General features: G+C 39.7%; 1 long non-coding RNA gene across 4 annotated transcripts in view; it reads right to left on the reverse strand.

Annotated features, from left to right (window-relative positions):
• Positions 1-17689, reverse strand: part of LOC110404385 — a 53736-nt gene that overhangs the window by 14040 nt on the left and 22007 nt on the right. Inside the window, exons 2-3 of one of the 4 annotated variants that reach the window (XR_002442209.1) lie at positions 8713-8850; positions 133-229 (exon numbers count right to left, since the gene is read on the reverse strand). This is a non-coding gene — a long non-coding RNA (uncharacterized LOC110404385). Of the gene's footprint in view, positions 1-132; positions 230-1261; positions 1510-8172; positions 8851-17689 lie in introns of those variants that run through there. The other 3 variants (XR_002442210.1, XR_002442208.1, XR_002442211.1) reach the window with 3 other exon arrangements.

The following is a 17689-nucleotide window of genomic DNA, read 5'->3' on the forward strand; positions in this document are numbered from 1 at the left end:
CTAGTATATGACTGAGGCCAGGTATCACAAGGAAATGTGTGGTTTTCTTGTTTGCTTATCAGAAGGAGCAAGTGTTAGAACAGCATGTATGCACACATGGAGATCTGATAACCCAGCTATATGTTACCTCACCTGCCACCTCCAGGTCACTCGCAGCAGCCACGCAATTCATTCTGGTCAGTATAGTGAGAGCAGCACGTTGCACTGCTCAGAGCATCAAGTTCCAAGGCTGTTGCAGAAGAAAATACTAAATCACTTTCTCCTCTGTTACTCTGATGTCCCTCTGCCCACTTTAACATGGAACTGAATACATACATTTCCACCTTCTATTTGCCAGTTTATTTAAAATGAATCTTTTAGGAATTTGTATGCGGTTCAAAGCTAATTTTAGCTTGATCAGAAAGTGCTCTGGGGATGCCTGCATAAAAGGTGCTATAGAAATGTACTACATTGCATCATATCAAAACCAAATTCAACATGGTTAAAAATTAGCTGTGAGAGTAAAGAACACTGCGGGGGCAAGGATGACAGAGTCTATGCTGGAAGAAAATGGCTAAACAGTTGGGGTCTTTGTATTTTTACTGCTTAAGACAAGGGCATCCAAAAGCAATTCAGATGTGAGGCTTTGAGATACGAGCTGCTCACACGCAGAAGTCAGAAAGGTATGCATGAGCACTGGGTTAACTGAGCTCCAGCCATACAGAAAAGCACTGGTGGCTCTAGACTGCAGAACACTCAATAGCTGTGGGGAGGAATGTATTCTTTGTCATTTCTTGCTGCCCTGTTGCTAATAATGGAAGGCACACAACGAGGGCAACATGCGAGGCGAGTCAATACTCAGAAAAATCTGATTTTTCCATAGAATGAAGAAGGAATAGCACACTGAGGTCAGAGTTAGGCAGTCAGGTACACTTGGATAATTGCAAGTATTGCCGTTCCTATGCAGCCTTCACAAACAACACATTGATTCACCACAGAATGCCTCCAAAAGAAAGGGAATTCTTAAGATTTTTCAACATTCTCCCATGAGAGCAGGGTTGGGTGTTTTTTTCTTTCCGATCCATTGTGCCACCGTACAACCTTATTTTTATTTTCAACAATTTTCATTGAATCACAGAATTCCTTTCTGACATAGCTCACCCTTTAGAGATATTTTCCAATTGATCTAATCCATCCATTCTACTTAAGCACTCCTTCGCCTATTTTTCAAACAAAAAAACAAAAACAAAAACAAAAAAAACCCTAGGATGCATGTAAAATGTAGCATCATTAACAATTCTTTAATATATACAAGCAAATCTGGCAACTTTAAATCATGTTACTTCTTTGAAACATGCCACAGACTGTCTTTTCCACTTTCTACTTAGTGAATCTTCATAGGGTTTTTAATACTCTTTCTACTTTTGCCATGATCAAAGGAATTGCTCTCCGTTTGCTTGTTCCTCTGATAAGTGATAAAAGATGTCAGTGAGACTAATGAGAACTGCCTCCAGCTTCCTTCATAAAGCCCTGTAGAAAAGAAATCACAATGCGTCGTCAAACCTGCTAGTCTTTTAGGAAATAAAGTGTGGAAAAATACCAGGCACAAAGACAACAGGGGGATGGGAGTGGGGGAGGAGGGGGGAAAAAAGCTTTTTTTTTTTTTTTGCATAGATATTTCTCAGTTATTTTTCCAAAGAGAAGCTGATTATCTCAGGCTGATAGCTATTAATACCTGTTGATTTATGATCAAATACAGCCATATTATGGCTGCATATGTAGTTTTGTTACTATATTAAAGTAACCATAGAATGTGAAAAAAAAGATCTGCAAAAACATGATCAATATTTAGAATACACACAAATTATTGCAGATGTTCTCAAGGGGAAAACATAAAGCTAGCAAAATATGTTTGACATCTAAAGCTAATTATTTTAATCAGTAAAATAACAAAGTGTCTTGTAATAGTTTTCTATTATGACACCCAAGATTTTAGAACTAGTAGGTCTTATCTTACACCTCATTTCTAACCAGATGATAGAGAAAAAGAGGCACTTCACTTTGTGTGGCTGAGATCAGAAGTGATCTGTAGCAAAATACATGAATCATATTGTATGGAAAAAGTTTCATACTGCTGTATTTTGGAAAAATAACTGTAGAGTACACAGAAAAGACAATAACTCCATATTTTCTTTATGCTGGCTTTGGTCACTGAATGAAAGTAAGCAAATAAATGCCTGCTCTACAGAGCTATTTTCTCTGCACCACTAACGAGTAGTGATTCAGCGGCCCAACGTGAAAACTCTGACTGCAAACCACATTTTTTGATTTTTTCTTTAAACGTTGAATGATTAAACACATCAGAATAAATTGGACTTAATGTAGGTTTAAAACTTAATTTTAAATGGTTTTACTCAAGAAAGATTTTTTTTAAGCCTAAATTAAAAATCCAATTTATTTTTTTAAGTCATTGATTTTTATCCATCCTGCTGTTCCTCTTCATTAAGGGAAGAATGACTCTGATGCCTCAACAGAAGAGAAAACTCTGATCTTTCTCCTGGGGCTCTATTTCCCCCTTTATACTAATATTAAATATGAAGGGTCTACAGAATCCTAAAGAAGAAGAAGAAAATGAGTTTCTAGGCTGGATAGGGGAGGGATTAAGCCAGGGACACAGCCTAGGGGAGAGGGGAGATGCAGGAACAGACAGACCCCCCAGGGCAGCTTCTGTCTCATTACTCTCACTGGGCTGAGCCAAATGAACATCAGCCAACACCAGCCCTGATTTTGGCCTGTACCTCCAAAGTCACAACCACACAAACTCCTAAGGTTGTGTTCTTCCCATTTGCAATAACATAAACATGATTACAAGTTTAACCACCAAAAAAACAACAGAAGCTGCTTTTGGTTTTGCTACTGTCTGGGTTACTGTTATCTTGTGAGAGAACGAGCGCGCTAATTAGCATCACCATAAACCAGTGTTTAAATTCAATTCACTTCATGATCACATTCACTGGACGACTCATCGGTTGGGGAAGACGCATGGTTCAGTGCTCATTATTTCCATCTCACAAACGCTACCCTTGCAGCCTTCCTTTGTGCAAAGTAACTACCGAGAAACAGTGCTTCTTATGTTCTAAACAGATATTTTATGACCTCACATGCAAACTGTCCATTTCATGCATTTTACTAAAGAAACAGCATGGTCTCCAGAACATCAGGACACATTTTGGGCCTATTTTTACAAATCTCAAAGTCAGGGATCAGTTTCGCATCAACCTGCCAGAAGAGCTGGAAACTCACACCAGAGTTTCAGCAACACAAGCTGATCCAACCAGCCAGCTCCAGAGGAGAGGGATTTCTCAGAGATTCTGAAGGTGACTGCTTGTAGAGAAGTCAGCAATGACTTGGACATTTGTAGACTCCAAAGACTGAATCTGAAAACTTCAAACTGTTGGAATTTTTTTTTTTTAAAGAGAGCTCTTCACCAAACTCTAAGATGGTGGAAGAAATACTGATTCACTCTTATGGCTGCCTCAGGAGATACCATTTTTCACTTGGTATTTAGCTCTACTTTGTTTGTCAAAGCTTTCCAGGGCATACCAAGAGAGCCTGGACACTGTTTGATGAAAATGCACGTATAATTTTCATACCTACACAGCAAAACTGACTGTCAGAAATGCATTGGGGAAGAAAGAGAATTTGCAGATTAAGAAAGGTAATGGCAATAAGAATAGCATTCTTCAGAGAATGAAGAGAGGAGGCTGCTGAAATGCAGTGCTACCCGTCATGCACTCAGACAGCGAGTGCTTTCTGATGTCCAGCAGCTGACCACGTGCTTGTCCCCTGACTTAAAGCCCTTCCACATTTTGGTAATACTCTTAGCTACGGGCTACGGTGTTCAGAAATACACAATCTTTAAAAGCTTCATTTCTGCAAAAAGAAAGGATGAAACCTTCAATATCTGTGAGCCAAGATCACTTCTGTGCTGCATGCAGGCTAACCTGCAGCCAGCCCTTTGCTGTTCCTGTTCCTATCTATCAGTGCTCTGTCCCAAGTGAGCATTTTCCCTGGGAAACTGCCACGAGAGTAGCAGTCTCCTGGCTACCTTGACTATCTGCCTTCCACTGGGAAAGAAAAGCACACGAGGAACTGCAACAGAATTCTTCAAAAGGGAGATTATGCAAAAAAATAGATGAAAGAAGAAATGAAAGAAAGAGAGGATCAAGAGAAGAGGGAAGGAAAGGAGTCAAATCTAGAGGGGTTTAAAATGATGAGGGAAGCGGGGAGGAATTCAGAAGAATTAAAAAAGTACTGACACAGAATTGAAATTTATCAAATGAAGTGCAAATGAAAAAAAAAAAGAAAAATATGAGGGCAGCTATAGAAATACCCAAAGTAAACAAAAGGAAAAAAACAGAAAATAAAGGAGAAGAACAACTTAAGATGCACACATCTCAGATATTGTAGAACGCTGGAGGGAAATCTGGAATGGCTTTCTCAAAGCTGCACTGTGAATTGAAAAGGTTATGTTCATCTTTGCTTGTTTTCAGCAAGAAAATCATTACTTGAATATGAGCAGAAGCTTCCCACTTCCTCTCAAACTGCAGGGATTTTCAACTGAAAATGAAATTTTGAAGTAAAAAGCATACTGCAGCTCCATGTCAAAATATTTTAGACAGCTCTAAGAACAATACTGACTTTTCTTTGTCAAAAAAAAAAAAAAAAAGAAAATTTCACAGGTTTGCTCAGAAATTGTTCACAGTTTATAGGGAGAGATGGGAGCTTTCCAGAGCCGTTTCCATTCTCCTCACGCAGGCAATCTGAAGGTGGCTGAATGGCCACATTTAAGTCTGGCACAAATTAGATCCTACATCTCTGTACCATCTGCCTAGCACACTTTTGTTATTTTTTATTCAGCTAACAGCTCCTTCCTTCATTAATTTTTGTAAAAAACATCCTAAAATGCTATTTTAGAAACTATATTGAACGGAGAAACACACTGAGGAATTGCTGCAGTGACATCTATGAGCGTTTTTCCAGGGGAATCAACTGATTTTAATTTTGTTGTATTATGTCTGGGAAACATCTAAGCCAAAGCACCTCTTTATATTTGACCATTTATTATGGTACTTCTTTCACTTAGTAGGCTTTTCAGTACGTATAAATACTAGGGATTTACCTGTTATTTTCAGGATACAGAGTTCAAGGAAAAATATTACCAGTGAGAGCTCATAGCAAGAATGCCACAGAAATGCTTACTCTTGGGATCAGTTAAGATTTGGAGCTGTTAGCCAGACCTCTTGTAATACACTCTGGCTTTCATAAACAGGAAACCTCAGGAGAAATTCATTTTAATGAACTGAAGTTGCGAGTTAATGTTCCCAAGTACCTTCACACAGACCTGCACTTGGAGGTTCAACATGTCACAGCACATTGTGGGGGACATCCCGGGTACGGCTGTGAGATACCACGACTTCTGAAGTTTCCTTCAGCAACATAATTCAAATTTGAAGGCTCACATTGCTTTTAGAATCTTCAACACTTTAGTTTCACTTAAGTTTTACTCATTTTTAAGTGTTTCTACGAAGACTTGTCCTCCAAAGACCCAAAGTAATAAAGTGATAGTTTTGCATAGTGCTGCATAGGATTGAGGAGTAACACTCAATTGTCATTAAAAACAAAAATCAAGAATGCAAAATCTGAGGGGTAGAATCCTTGTCCCTTCTCTCCTCAAAATGAGAAAATATCATCTGATTTAGAGCTGCACTGACACATGCATGGATACACATATCACAGTGGACGCAGGATATAAGAGCACAATTGTATCCGGTAGTGGATCCAGTGAATGCATGTATGCATGGTCTTCTTTCCATTCAGTCCCTACAACTTGCCAATTCTGAATACCACTTTAGAAACCTGAATGCTAGAACTGCATGCTGTAGCCGTGTACAGCCCCAAAGAGCCATGCATAGAGATGAACTCCCTCTTTCATACCATTTCCCTGCAGAGCTCCTTATGCCACACATTCAGTTGCTTCCCCACTTTATGGTACCCAAACCCATTCCACCATGTCTGCTTTCACAATACCATTCTTAATCATTAGGCAAAGCCCATAGTCCCCATTACTTGATTTGCAACTTTGCATTTGGTTATAGCACAAAACATTATGTTCTTCTGGTTCCAATCCTACTTCACTGCCCAAGTCACTTGGAAGGACAGGTCTGCCCTGGCTTGGCATTCTGCCATCAGCAGTGTCATAGTAATGATGTTACACTAAAAAACTGATTAATATGCCAGGCTTCAGATGCACGTACACCATTCCTGGACACATCTTTATTTGATGAAAACTTATTTTTGAGATAACAAATAACAGTTAACCAGATAAGGAATTAAACAGACTAATCCATCATTCAGTTCTTAATTATTTAACATTTACCATACTGAAGAAGTATAAAATTCTTTATGTAAAAGTCGTAAGATTTACAGAAGCCTTAATGTATTCTTTATCTGGTTAATTTCATTAACCAAACTTTTCATGCTCTGAGAACAAATTTCAGCTTGTTTGAAAAGTTCTATTTTCCCCATGTTGATTGGCACTGATATTACCATTACTATTATTTTGTATATACTAGTATATACTTAGTATTTAGTATATACTAAATACTAAGATGCCAAGTTTAGTAGCTTACCACAATCGTAACTATTATTTCAATCACTAATTTTCAGTTCAGCTGGGAATCTGATCACTTCTTAGGAGAATCTTGGTAAAAATAAGGACAATTTATAACCACCAGAATTTCTCACCAAGCTGTAACCCAAACTGTCTCGACAGAGGGCAACTGAATCCAAAAAACAACCTAGAAGGGATTCTTTTACTTATACATCCTATTCCCACCCATCTAAGCAGCTCCAATTTCTATCTTCAGTTTGCTGGGAAAAAAAAGTATGGTGAATCAATCCATGCATTACAATGAAGTAATTACACTAGGTATTATTACATTAAAAACTTACTTGTCTTTACTGAATTTTATCTTTATGTGAAAAAGAACCCGTCCTCGACCAGATTCAATCTTTATGTAAATGGGCATATTTTCATTCACTTCACTGGACTACTACACAAGCATCAGCAGGTGCAGGAGGCAGCCTGCAGTATATTTTTATTTCACAGATTTAAATTTCAGCTTGCAAGAACTTCAAAACAATCACTACAGAATACATAATCTTTCGAGTGTGCTACAGAAACTAAAGTTATGAAGCACAGGGGCTGGAAGGACATTTAGGTCAGCATTTCCTTTTCATCTCGGGGTAGCATTCTGGGACATGTAGCGTGCACCTGCAACCATCTCCCACTCACAGAATGCTCGTGGGCAGTTTGCTAAAGTGGGGTACTACCTGCACAAACCGAGGAGATTGTGATTTGCTACTTTGGGGTACATGGACATGTAGATTCAGTATGTTTTTGTCTATCCATAGCATTTATAATCTCATACATGAAAAAAATTCCTTCCCTAAAACCTTTAACAAGCCTTTCTTAACTAAAGTACCATGTAGTTGTGTTTAGCGTTGTTCAGATCAACAACGTTGATTCCAATACAGCAAGGACAATTCTCAGCAAGCTTTTCATAGGGAAGATTTTTTTCCAGTTAGTAGAACATGAGTGTCAGCTGTGAGAAGCAGGTTTACTTCTTACTCTCCATCCTCCCTACAGCTAGACAAAAAGAATTGAAGCCTTCTGAACACAAACTTACTGTACAGAAGCTGTAAAGAGAGACACTCAGAACAGCAAGGCAAAAGCTAGGTGTGCTAAGAAGTGCTTCTTGTCCATCTACACCTTAAACACCAGTTCCTCCCAAAAAATTAATACCCTGCATCTGGCAAAGTAGGGTGCTTTGAGCAATTTAGAGCAAAAAGGCCATTACAGCTTTAAGCTCATTATATAAAATAGAACATACTTTTTAAATTTATAAATAAACTTAATATGCTCACAGAAGAGAGCAAATTATTAAATATTAGGAACAGATGGGGAAATGTCAGACCATGGCTACTTGTATTTCCCACATTTTACAGCTGGTTTGCAAGTATGAAGCATGCAAAGCTTTAAGCCACCGAGATCAAATGATCACAGAGCACCAAATTCTCTACCCTTTATTCATGCTCTTTATTCTGCATTTAATTCAAGTGGTGTTTTACCTGAAAGCTATACCTTCTTGTGCAAAGTGTTTTCACTTAGGACTGACTTTTTCACTTAGCACTTCCTTCAGAGCCTCTTCCTTCTTCTGTGTGTCAAGGTGAGGAGGGCTGGCTGTAGCATTCCTGGCCCACAAAAATTCAACTTCCCCTTGAGAAACTGGTACTTACAGCAGGTCCCTCCCTCTTTCTCTTCAGACTTTGATGTACTTTAGTCTCTTCAATGTTTTAAGCCTCAGAAAATATGTAAGGTATCTTTACTTCTTTGGAGAAGACAAACAGGATCCAAGCGGGAAATACAAGGAGCATTTTCTCCTTACTTAGGCTGTTGTAAGCAGTCGCTGTTTAACCCCCACCCTCACCAGCAAACAGCTGGTGTCATTACATTTAAAACAAAAAAAATGAGTTGATAGACGCAGCCAAACACTATGAGAGTGTTCCTTTTAACCTGAAACTCTGCCTGTGGGCCACATCATCCTGAAAACCCTTTGATACAAGATAGGAACTAATGCTAGGGGCGGATCCAGAACTGCACGCAGGTACCTGCTGATTTGCCAAGCTGTGGGTTTTGAAAGTCTCCTAGCCTGCTCCTGGCACCTCTCGTCAGTCACTGACAGGAAGATCTTCCTCTGTGAAGGGCGATTTGCACAGCAGGGGACTGCAGAGCAGCTGCCGCAGGTACTGCAAAGAAAATAGAAGAAGCAAATTATATAAAAATGAAATGGAAAAAGGAACAAGAGAGGGAGGGGAGGAATTTGCTCTTATGAAAAACCGGGCATAGAGCAAAAGGGGCAGAAGAAAAGGAAGGCAGGAAAATTTCATAATATCAGAGCACAACGGATATAGGTGGTAAGAGATATTAAATGCCAACACAATGAAGGAAGGTGTGATTGCATACAGAAGGCGCTGGTGTGCCCTGCCATCAGAGCTATGCATGAACCAGCTGCCTGGACATCCTCTTGGCCAGGCCAGGAACCTCCTGTGCTCTCAGTACAGGAGCAGAGCTCAAGCCACAGCAGACGCTGCTTTAAATTCTCATGGAGTACAGCTTAACACCTGGTGCTTCTGGCATGATGGCAGCACCCTATGCACTGCTGTCTTGCCATCCCAAGATGCTCTGGAGGACGTTTCTGTGGTAAGCAGAGGAGCTGTTGGCACATCTGTTCTACTCCCCTCAGAGGCACGGCTGAATTTTTCAAAGGTGCAAGAGGGCTTACTTTAGCTTCAGTTTGTAGTACATGGGAAGGAGAAAATGAAGTAGTACATTTAGTCTTTGTAAGCCATGTATAATATCAAACACAGGATTAGCTTAGGTGTCGTGCTTTAAGGAGTGACGTTTGCTTGGCCCTGCTAGTTGGGATGCTCACAGCTATGAGCTGTAAGGTGCCTGGAAGTACAATCAGAGTATGTTATCAGGAGATGAAGCAGTCTTTCACCAGCTCCTGGGAAGTCCAGAACTAGTGTGTGATCTGTGGCTGCAGCACACAGGTGCTCTTAGATAGCACAATATAACATTTTGTTTGAGATAGTTGTGTTCCATAAAATGATGGAAGAGATGAATGAGAAGACCTCCTTGGCTTATGCCTACAGAGGAGGAGGCAACCAAAAGGCACACTGGTCTGATACAGGGAAGGCAATCAGGAAGCATAGTGAAAGGGCTTGTTCTTGTCTTGGTCACAGATACTGCCTTCTAACTGAAAAAGCAAAAAATACTGGTTTCACTTCAACCTTGCCTCCCTCCTGAAAGTAACTAGAAATATAATCCATACACAGGATGATTTATATCCAAAAGCATAACTCCAGTGAGAAGCTGAAGGTAAATCAGGCCTTCAAATCCAACCAGGCGTACATAGGTTTTGATACAGTTAAGATCAAGACCCAGCCTTGGCAATTACAGCTTTAAAACCTCTAAGTTCTGGCTCGGGTCGGAGCTCCAGCTTCAGGCACACCAGACTGCAGGCAGATAAAACAGTTTTTTTTTCAGTTTTAGCTAGAAATTTCAGTAAAGAACAAATTGCTAAGAACTAGAGGAGAAATCGGTCCATACAAACCTGGTATTTAAATTTTGGAGACTATTCACTTATTTTAACCAATTCCAAGCTGTTTCCAGCAATGTGCACTAACATTTTAAACTGAGAACGTGTCATTTTACACAACTGCAGCTGTGTTCCAGCTCTTTGAACAACAAACTGTTACAGTTAAAAAGCTCTAATTTTCCAAATCAGCTGGGAAAGAAATTTCATAGCAATATTGTCTGACTTGTTAAAATTGGTCATGACTATAATTAAGAGCATACACAGGAGCAGCCATGGGAAAAACAGACCTTTGAAAAGTATTTTTGGAGGTAAAATTGCATATTAATCCCTGGAGATAATGAAGTAATGCTTCAGATTTGCAGGCAGTACTACAGGTCTTCCAAACCATGAAAAATGAACGCACCTGAAGTTGAGTGTTCTCCTGGGTGGTGGAAGGAAACATTCACTAATACAAAGTTGAGTAACAATTTTTTTTTTTTTTTTTTTAAATCAAACTCTGGGTAGAACTGCCTCTCAGAGTCTTACGCCCCGGTAACATTATGTCTTTGAGTTTGGGACTGCAACTCTTATCACCCAAGACAATATCCCCTTTTAGTAGGGAAAATAAATATAACAGGGCTGACAGCTTTGACCTCCAGAGCAATGAGAAGGCACACGCTGATGCTTTGCAAGAAGCAATCAGAGATATAGTATTCACCTGTTTGCACATACTTTGTAGTAAGTGACCACAGAACGTACAAAAAATATGATAAAGGCAATACTGGCTGACTCTATTATCTGTTGGTATGGGAAAGGGTGCTGGAGCTGAAATGATTTGTTAAAATTAGGTTGATTGCTGAGCTCTACAAAATGCCTTAAACATAAGCAGACAAAGCTGACAAAAAAGGAAGCAAAAAATAGAACAGAGGCAGAATACAACCTGTCCCTAGTGACAAAAAAAAAAAAAGCAGACACTAAGAGAGAGAAAAAGGGTCCATACCAGCATGAAGTCTGCACACTCCCATCCCCCACCAAAGCGTTATTCTAAAGCAGGAATTTCAGTCCTGCCAGATGCATGTTTTCTTTAGGACCAAGAGTGCTTGGCTGCACACATTTCAAACCCACTCAGACTTGTGGGCTTAAAAATGTGCTCTTGTAAGCAAGCCTTCTGCATTCCACAGAGAAGCAGGACTCTCACGTTTCCAGCACTAGAGGTAAATCCATTCATTGTCATAACTGTGTACGACAAGGCACACGTGGAAATTCTCTGAGTCAGTACCTCACGGAAGGTACCAAATACACTAAGATATCAAGGAAAGAAGGAAGAAGAGTCTGATACCGAAAGCTTCCCCAAGAAAAACCATGTCTGTGAAAAACAGAGAAAGAGAATAGCTGGAATGCATTTGTATTTTTTTCATTGACTTATCCTTTAGCCAAATGAATACATACGTAGGTGGTACATCAAAGCGAGTTGTTTTGTGCCACAAAACCACAGTTATCTTTGCTTCAAAACAGCACACACAGATTTCCTTAGCTGACAAAGACACTTCCAGCAGGAGCAGACCTTTTCAAGACTAAATTCAGCAAAAGGGAGAATGTTGATTGCTCTTCAGACCAGATCCTCAGCCTCTGCACATTGACACAGAGCCACTGATTACATTGCTTGCAGCTCTTACTTTCACGGAGTAAAAAACATCTGATACAATTCAGGTGAGCTACTAGGAAAAAAAGGTGAGCTACCACAAAAAAGCAGGTGGTTGTGGTTGTTATTTTGTTTGCTCTAGGTTTTTTGCTCTTAACTGAGAGGAGGAAAGGTCAATCCAGGCCTGTTAAATTGACAGTATTAAATAATAGAACTTTTAGTTAATCTTCTAGGATCTGATACTTGCTTTCACCAGTATTGTGAAAATTCCAATTCTTAACTCCATTTCTTAACAATTATGAGATATTAGGAAGGATCTGTACTTTTCAAAATTATAGAAATTTATCTATGATCCTTGTGTTTCACACAAAGTTTATCTTTGAACAGAAATGCCAGCTTTTGAGCTCCAGAAAAGTTGCCTTAAGAGACAGCAATTTTTCACCCAAGTGTCTGTGTGATTTGGAGAAGATAATATGAAGCCATTTTTCTTCCATTTTGCTAATTGCGTTAATTCCCCTGTCCTTACTTCATCTAATTTAGAAAAGTAGAAGTAACTAATCATAGTTTACTGTCTCAGTATGGATGGTGATTTAGGCCAAATGTCTTCTTCCATAGTTTGTTAGCTCAGATTATGGAACGCCTAAGACTCTGCAGAGCCCAGTATTCTCCAGCTAGGATCAAGTATTCCAGTTTTACGCTCTACTACATTGTCATTAATTAGTATTACCACAATAACAAGACCAAGATGCATTTCTATAGCTTTATTTTTACCAGCATGTTGACTTAGGCACTAGCACAGAAAAAAATGTTGCAGAAAGCAACATGTTTTTAAGAGATGTTTTGCATCAGGGTTTTTAATACGGCAGGTATCTTGCTGGATGGCAATGTTATGGAAATCATTGTGTCTGGCCTCACTGCCACTGCTAAATTCATGTCTGCTTCTCATCTTCTTACAAGCATCTGTATTTAGATAATATGTGAAGTCCTGACCATCTTATTTAAGGATAAAATTCACACAAACTTCGACAGGGTCTGGATTTCTCTCTATGAATGTCTGAATCAAGTCCCCTGATTTCATTCCAGGCTGCAAAGTGCCTGAAACACAGTAGTTGTCTGCTAATTAACAAATAAATGCCTGACAATGGTGAACGTCTCTGGAACAAAGCTCCTGTAGCCTGCCAACCTTAATGCCATCTTTAATACTCTAGCTAAACAGTACATTGTTTTAAGCCCTCTTACTCCCTATGGATAGCCTATGGGACTACTTGTGCTTTAAAGTTAAAAGTAAGCTTAAGTGATGAAATGCCAGATTCACATTTTTATATAGCTTTTGCATTAGAGGGCATTTGATAGCTTTCTGTTTAATCAATTCAGAATGCTATTGCCATGAATAATTTCTACTATAAATTAATAGAAAACAATAGAATAACGAGAAGCAAACTTTGAGTGATAATTCATCATTCAACCACTACCAGAAGAAAAAAAGTTGAATAGGCCTGAACAGGCACGTGAAAAATAGATCAGCATGAAGGCAGGCACAGGGGATGGGAAGCAGAATAAACACAGGAAACTACTTGGAGAGGGACCGTATCGGAAGACCCCCTACCAGGTTTCAATAGTCGCGTACAGGTCCAACTGAAGATTACAAATGGTGTCACAGACTGTGAAGGGCCCAGACCCTTTGTGTACAAAAACCCATGGCCATGGAGATCCACATTTCTTTCATAGGCCTTTTGAGAACTGTGGCTGAGGCGTCTCATTTGAAGCACCCAGCCAGGAAGCATTAGTTCTCCCTGCTGCCATGCTGCAAGGAGTGAGATATCACCGTTTACGACTTCTCCTCTCACCTTTCTGTAGGTATCACAGAGCTCACATATAAAATCACAAAGTGAAAGTTGCAACAGGTATTTAAAATATATTTTTACTCTACTCTGTGTTAGTCTGTATAGATTAAAAATTCTTTCAAGGGGATACTGTTCATTTTTAATGGTCTGTCCAGAGCCCACAGTACCAAGGCTCTAAGAACTTCAAGGCTTCTGCTCCTGCTAAACAGATAGATGTACTGCAGTAGAACGTTGTAAGTGTGATTTTAGCCAAAAATCTGAAAGTGCCTGCTAAAAAAGTAGAAACATGGCTTATTTTGCCTTTTCTTTTTTGCCAGATCAAAATGTGAGGACATACACACTAAAAAGAGAAAGTTTTTTGAAGAATGCTCTTCTGCACAGCTGAATTGTCCAAAGCAACAGCAACACTGATGCAATGACATTTCCAAATTCAGGGCTGGAGAAATGGGAAATCCCTGCCCCCAAACATGTGACCAGGGAGGGCTCTCCCAGGTGCTTTCGTGATTCCTTCCGCCTCCCCAAGCACACGGTCACCAGGGCACGGGCTGCACCGAACACTCTGCAGTCCGAGCTAGGTGCTATGCATGTTGGTCTGCTGTCCAAAAATATCCCATCTGCTTTGTGGCTTTTAAATTCTTCTCTTTTTGAAAGAAAATTGCACTCTGAAAGCAGGGAAAGAGACTGAAACACAACAGGTTCCCTCAGGGCTCCACTGTGCCACTATTCAACAGTGGAACGTCCATCACCACAGCAGTGCAGAGCAAGCGAGATCGTGTCACTCCTAGAATACAATCTGGTCTCCCTTTGTATCACTGACCACAGAAAAGAATGGAAATGATCTGATGGATCTTTCCCCACTATTCATTAATGGCTTGGATGTGAAAAACACGATCTGGCCATTTTTTAAAGAAATACCAAAAAATTGAGAGATGTCTGCGTAGAACAATAGCAAATTTCTTTGACTTAGGGTTGCCATATCCAGATAGTTCATCACTAGTCATATAATATTTTACTAATAATTATATTTATGTGCTTCATAGAATGGTTTGTGTTGGAAGGGACCTTTAAGATCATCTAGTTTCAATCCCCTGCTACAGGCAGGGACACCTCCCACTAGACCAGGTTGCTCAAAGCCCCATCCATTTCATGCAGTAGGCAAGATAGACCTTCAAACCAAGCTTTCACGCTGGTTCTAAGTTTGTATCTGAGCAAAGATCACTAATGCTAATACAGGTAATATATTTATTGGATAAATTCATGGGCTGGAGAAAAACTACACCTGCAAATGCCAGCATTTGTAAGTGACTGCAGGGTTTGGCCATCTAGAAACAGTGAGGCTGAAATACATCATAAAGTATGTTTGTAAGAGTTTTATTGTTGTTGCTAGTAAAGAAAGGGTTGGTGTCCTTCCCTCTTCCCTCAAACTTCAGAAAGCAGTCCTGAACTCTGGGAAGTTCTCTGGGACACCTCTGAATTTAACAAGGTGCATTTGTGGTACACCACTTTAAAGAGAGATCTGCCTTCACTGTTGCACAAGTTAAAAATATAAAGCAAGACTGATCCATGTTGGGGGCATTTTGCCTTCCTGAGAATCGGTCTGTAACTCTGAGGAAGAAAAGAACGCACCAAATGCAGATCAATGTGTTTCCAGTTTATGAGACAAAAAATAAGTAGAATATGCTGTAACTACACTTTTGTTTTTCAGGCTGCCAGGAAATATCTTGCAGAAATCATGATTAGCTCCACCTGTGTACACAGATTTTCTTTCTTTCTTTTATTTTTTTGTTTAAATTTAGAAACACCTGTAGCTGAAAGATTTCAAACAGCCCATGCAGTTTGCAGACATTTGCCCAAACTGCTCAGTAGCATTCTCTTCTCAAGTGCAACGTGGTGCAGGGGTATATCTGTAGATCAGAATAATCTGAATGATGAATATTGTGATTATGTTACTTAGAACATATTTCACAGAAAACAATGAGAGCATACGTTAAGCCTCCTGTTTCTGTATGTGAATAGGCCAAGATACATCGAAGTAAACCATTAAGGAGTTAAAATGTTTGTGGGTGTTTTGCATGGCAGAGTAAGGAGATGTTTGTTCAGTAAATTCTGAAATGTTTCAAGACTGTCTCAAACTCTACCCTCGGGATGAAAAAAAAAGTTATTTTTAGTTAAGAAAAACAGAACAGATATGTCTTCATTGCTCCTTCTTTACTGGTAGCCTTGGAGAGATGATGAGGCAATAAATTCAGCATTAACCTCAGCTGCATCAGTCTCCTCCAACTGCACAAGCTTTGTCTGTATTAGTCCATATAAGATTGAGACACAGGGTCAGGTTATGACATCCTTGTGAACAGTACCACTGAAATAACAGGATATTACGTGGAGCATGGACTGACATTGTGTAAGAGAAAATGTACCTCACTTCTTTAAAGCATGGAAGTGCTTTAAATGAAGTGTTTGCAGAAAATAGTCCTTTAACCTCTCAGTGCTAATGTGCTAATCCAGCACAGACTGAGCACACGCTGAACTTCAAGGAGTGCTCCTCAGCTGCTCGCCATTTTCCCGCGTTGGGAGTGCTTCCAATTATTCTGCCCTTCACAGTTCATAGGCTGCTCTCAGGTTGCTGTTCCAAATTTTCTCATATCTGCTGGTGATCACTAAAATTGCAGCACGATGGTATTCAGGCGCCCCATTGCAATTTTAATTACTCTAGCTTTTGCATAAATGAAGAAGCTGTAACTTGCTCTAAAACATGTGTGTGCCGTGTTGGCCACTACTTCTCAGTCCTTGGAGGAACAGAACATTCTCATGGGATTCTTGACAGTTCCTGCTCCTTTACAGTACTTTACACCTTTACATACTGACTACTAGTGCCCACCTTCCTTTCGTTTTCTAAACCCTCCTACAGCAATTTGAGAAGTGTGCTGACACAAGAGCAGGAAACACAGACAAAACTTGTGGACTCTGGGACCCTACCGCTAACACTGAAACACCATACACACTTCATGGTATGGTTCCCAAGAATCAAGCGTTCATGGAAGAGCTGTCAGTGTCATTTTTTCTGCCCCCCTTTAAGAGCCTACAGAATGTATTCAATAATATGCACCAAGTTAAGGCAGGAATTTTTGGAGGATTACTTAATTTCTGCGACCGCTGAGGACCTCAGAGAGCAGGCACGAGTTGAGCCCAAAGCATTTGCAGAAATCTCAGAGGATTCCATTACTAGTAAAACCTCAGACCAGACAGAGATAATCTTACTTGGCTTTCAGCATCCAGCCATTAGAAGTAAGTGGTGATAACGCTGTTCTGACTGAGCTTTTGTCTCATAGAGAGCGTACTTAACAGCACGCGGTGTATCAGCCCTCACGCAAATAAATGGTGCAATTCATTTCAATAGGAATTATTGCCACAACCACCATGATGTGTAATTAATATCTTCTGGTATGCCCCAACTCATAATAGATTTTATTCAACACTAAGGATCACTAGGAGTTGTATCACTCTGAAGAGAATGCTGCATCACAAATTCCTTGTACAAAGCTCTAGTTTAAGAATTTCTACCGTAAGAAAATCAGTATAAAATACTCATTATAATGCTTCAAAGTATGTAAATGAATGGTGATACTTATCCCAGTATGGCAAATACATTCTAAAAGGCTTTATATTGTTGAGAGCCGGCTCTCTGAGGCAGGTACATGAAGAGCCAGTAGACACACTGACTCACTTTTGACACAACTGCCGCATACATTCTATGATTTTTATGAATGATTTTTATATGAATTCTATGATTCTATGATACCATAGTCTGCCAAGTAATGTTCCCATCTGCACTGGTATAAGACTGCAGAATATAATTAAATTATCTGCCTTCATGTCAACACACACACACAGATTCTCACGTATCCTGCATATAGTGAAGGAAAATGTGTATCTTTCTCTATAAGCTGTAGCATTAGTATCTGAGGAAGTCGATGCCAGCTGAAATCAATGGACATTGGATTTACTACAGAGGATTTTCC

This window comes from Numida meleagris, chromosome 10 (genome assembly GCF_002078875.1).
Source record: "Numida meleagris isolate 19003 breed g44 Domestic line chromosome 10, NumMel1.0, whole genome shotgun sequence".
Taxonomy (NCBI): Eukaryota; Metazoa; Chordata; class Aves; order Galliformes; family Numididae; genus Numida; species Numida meleagris.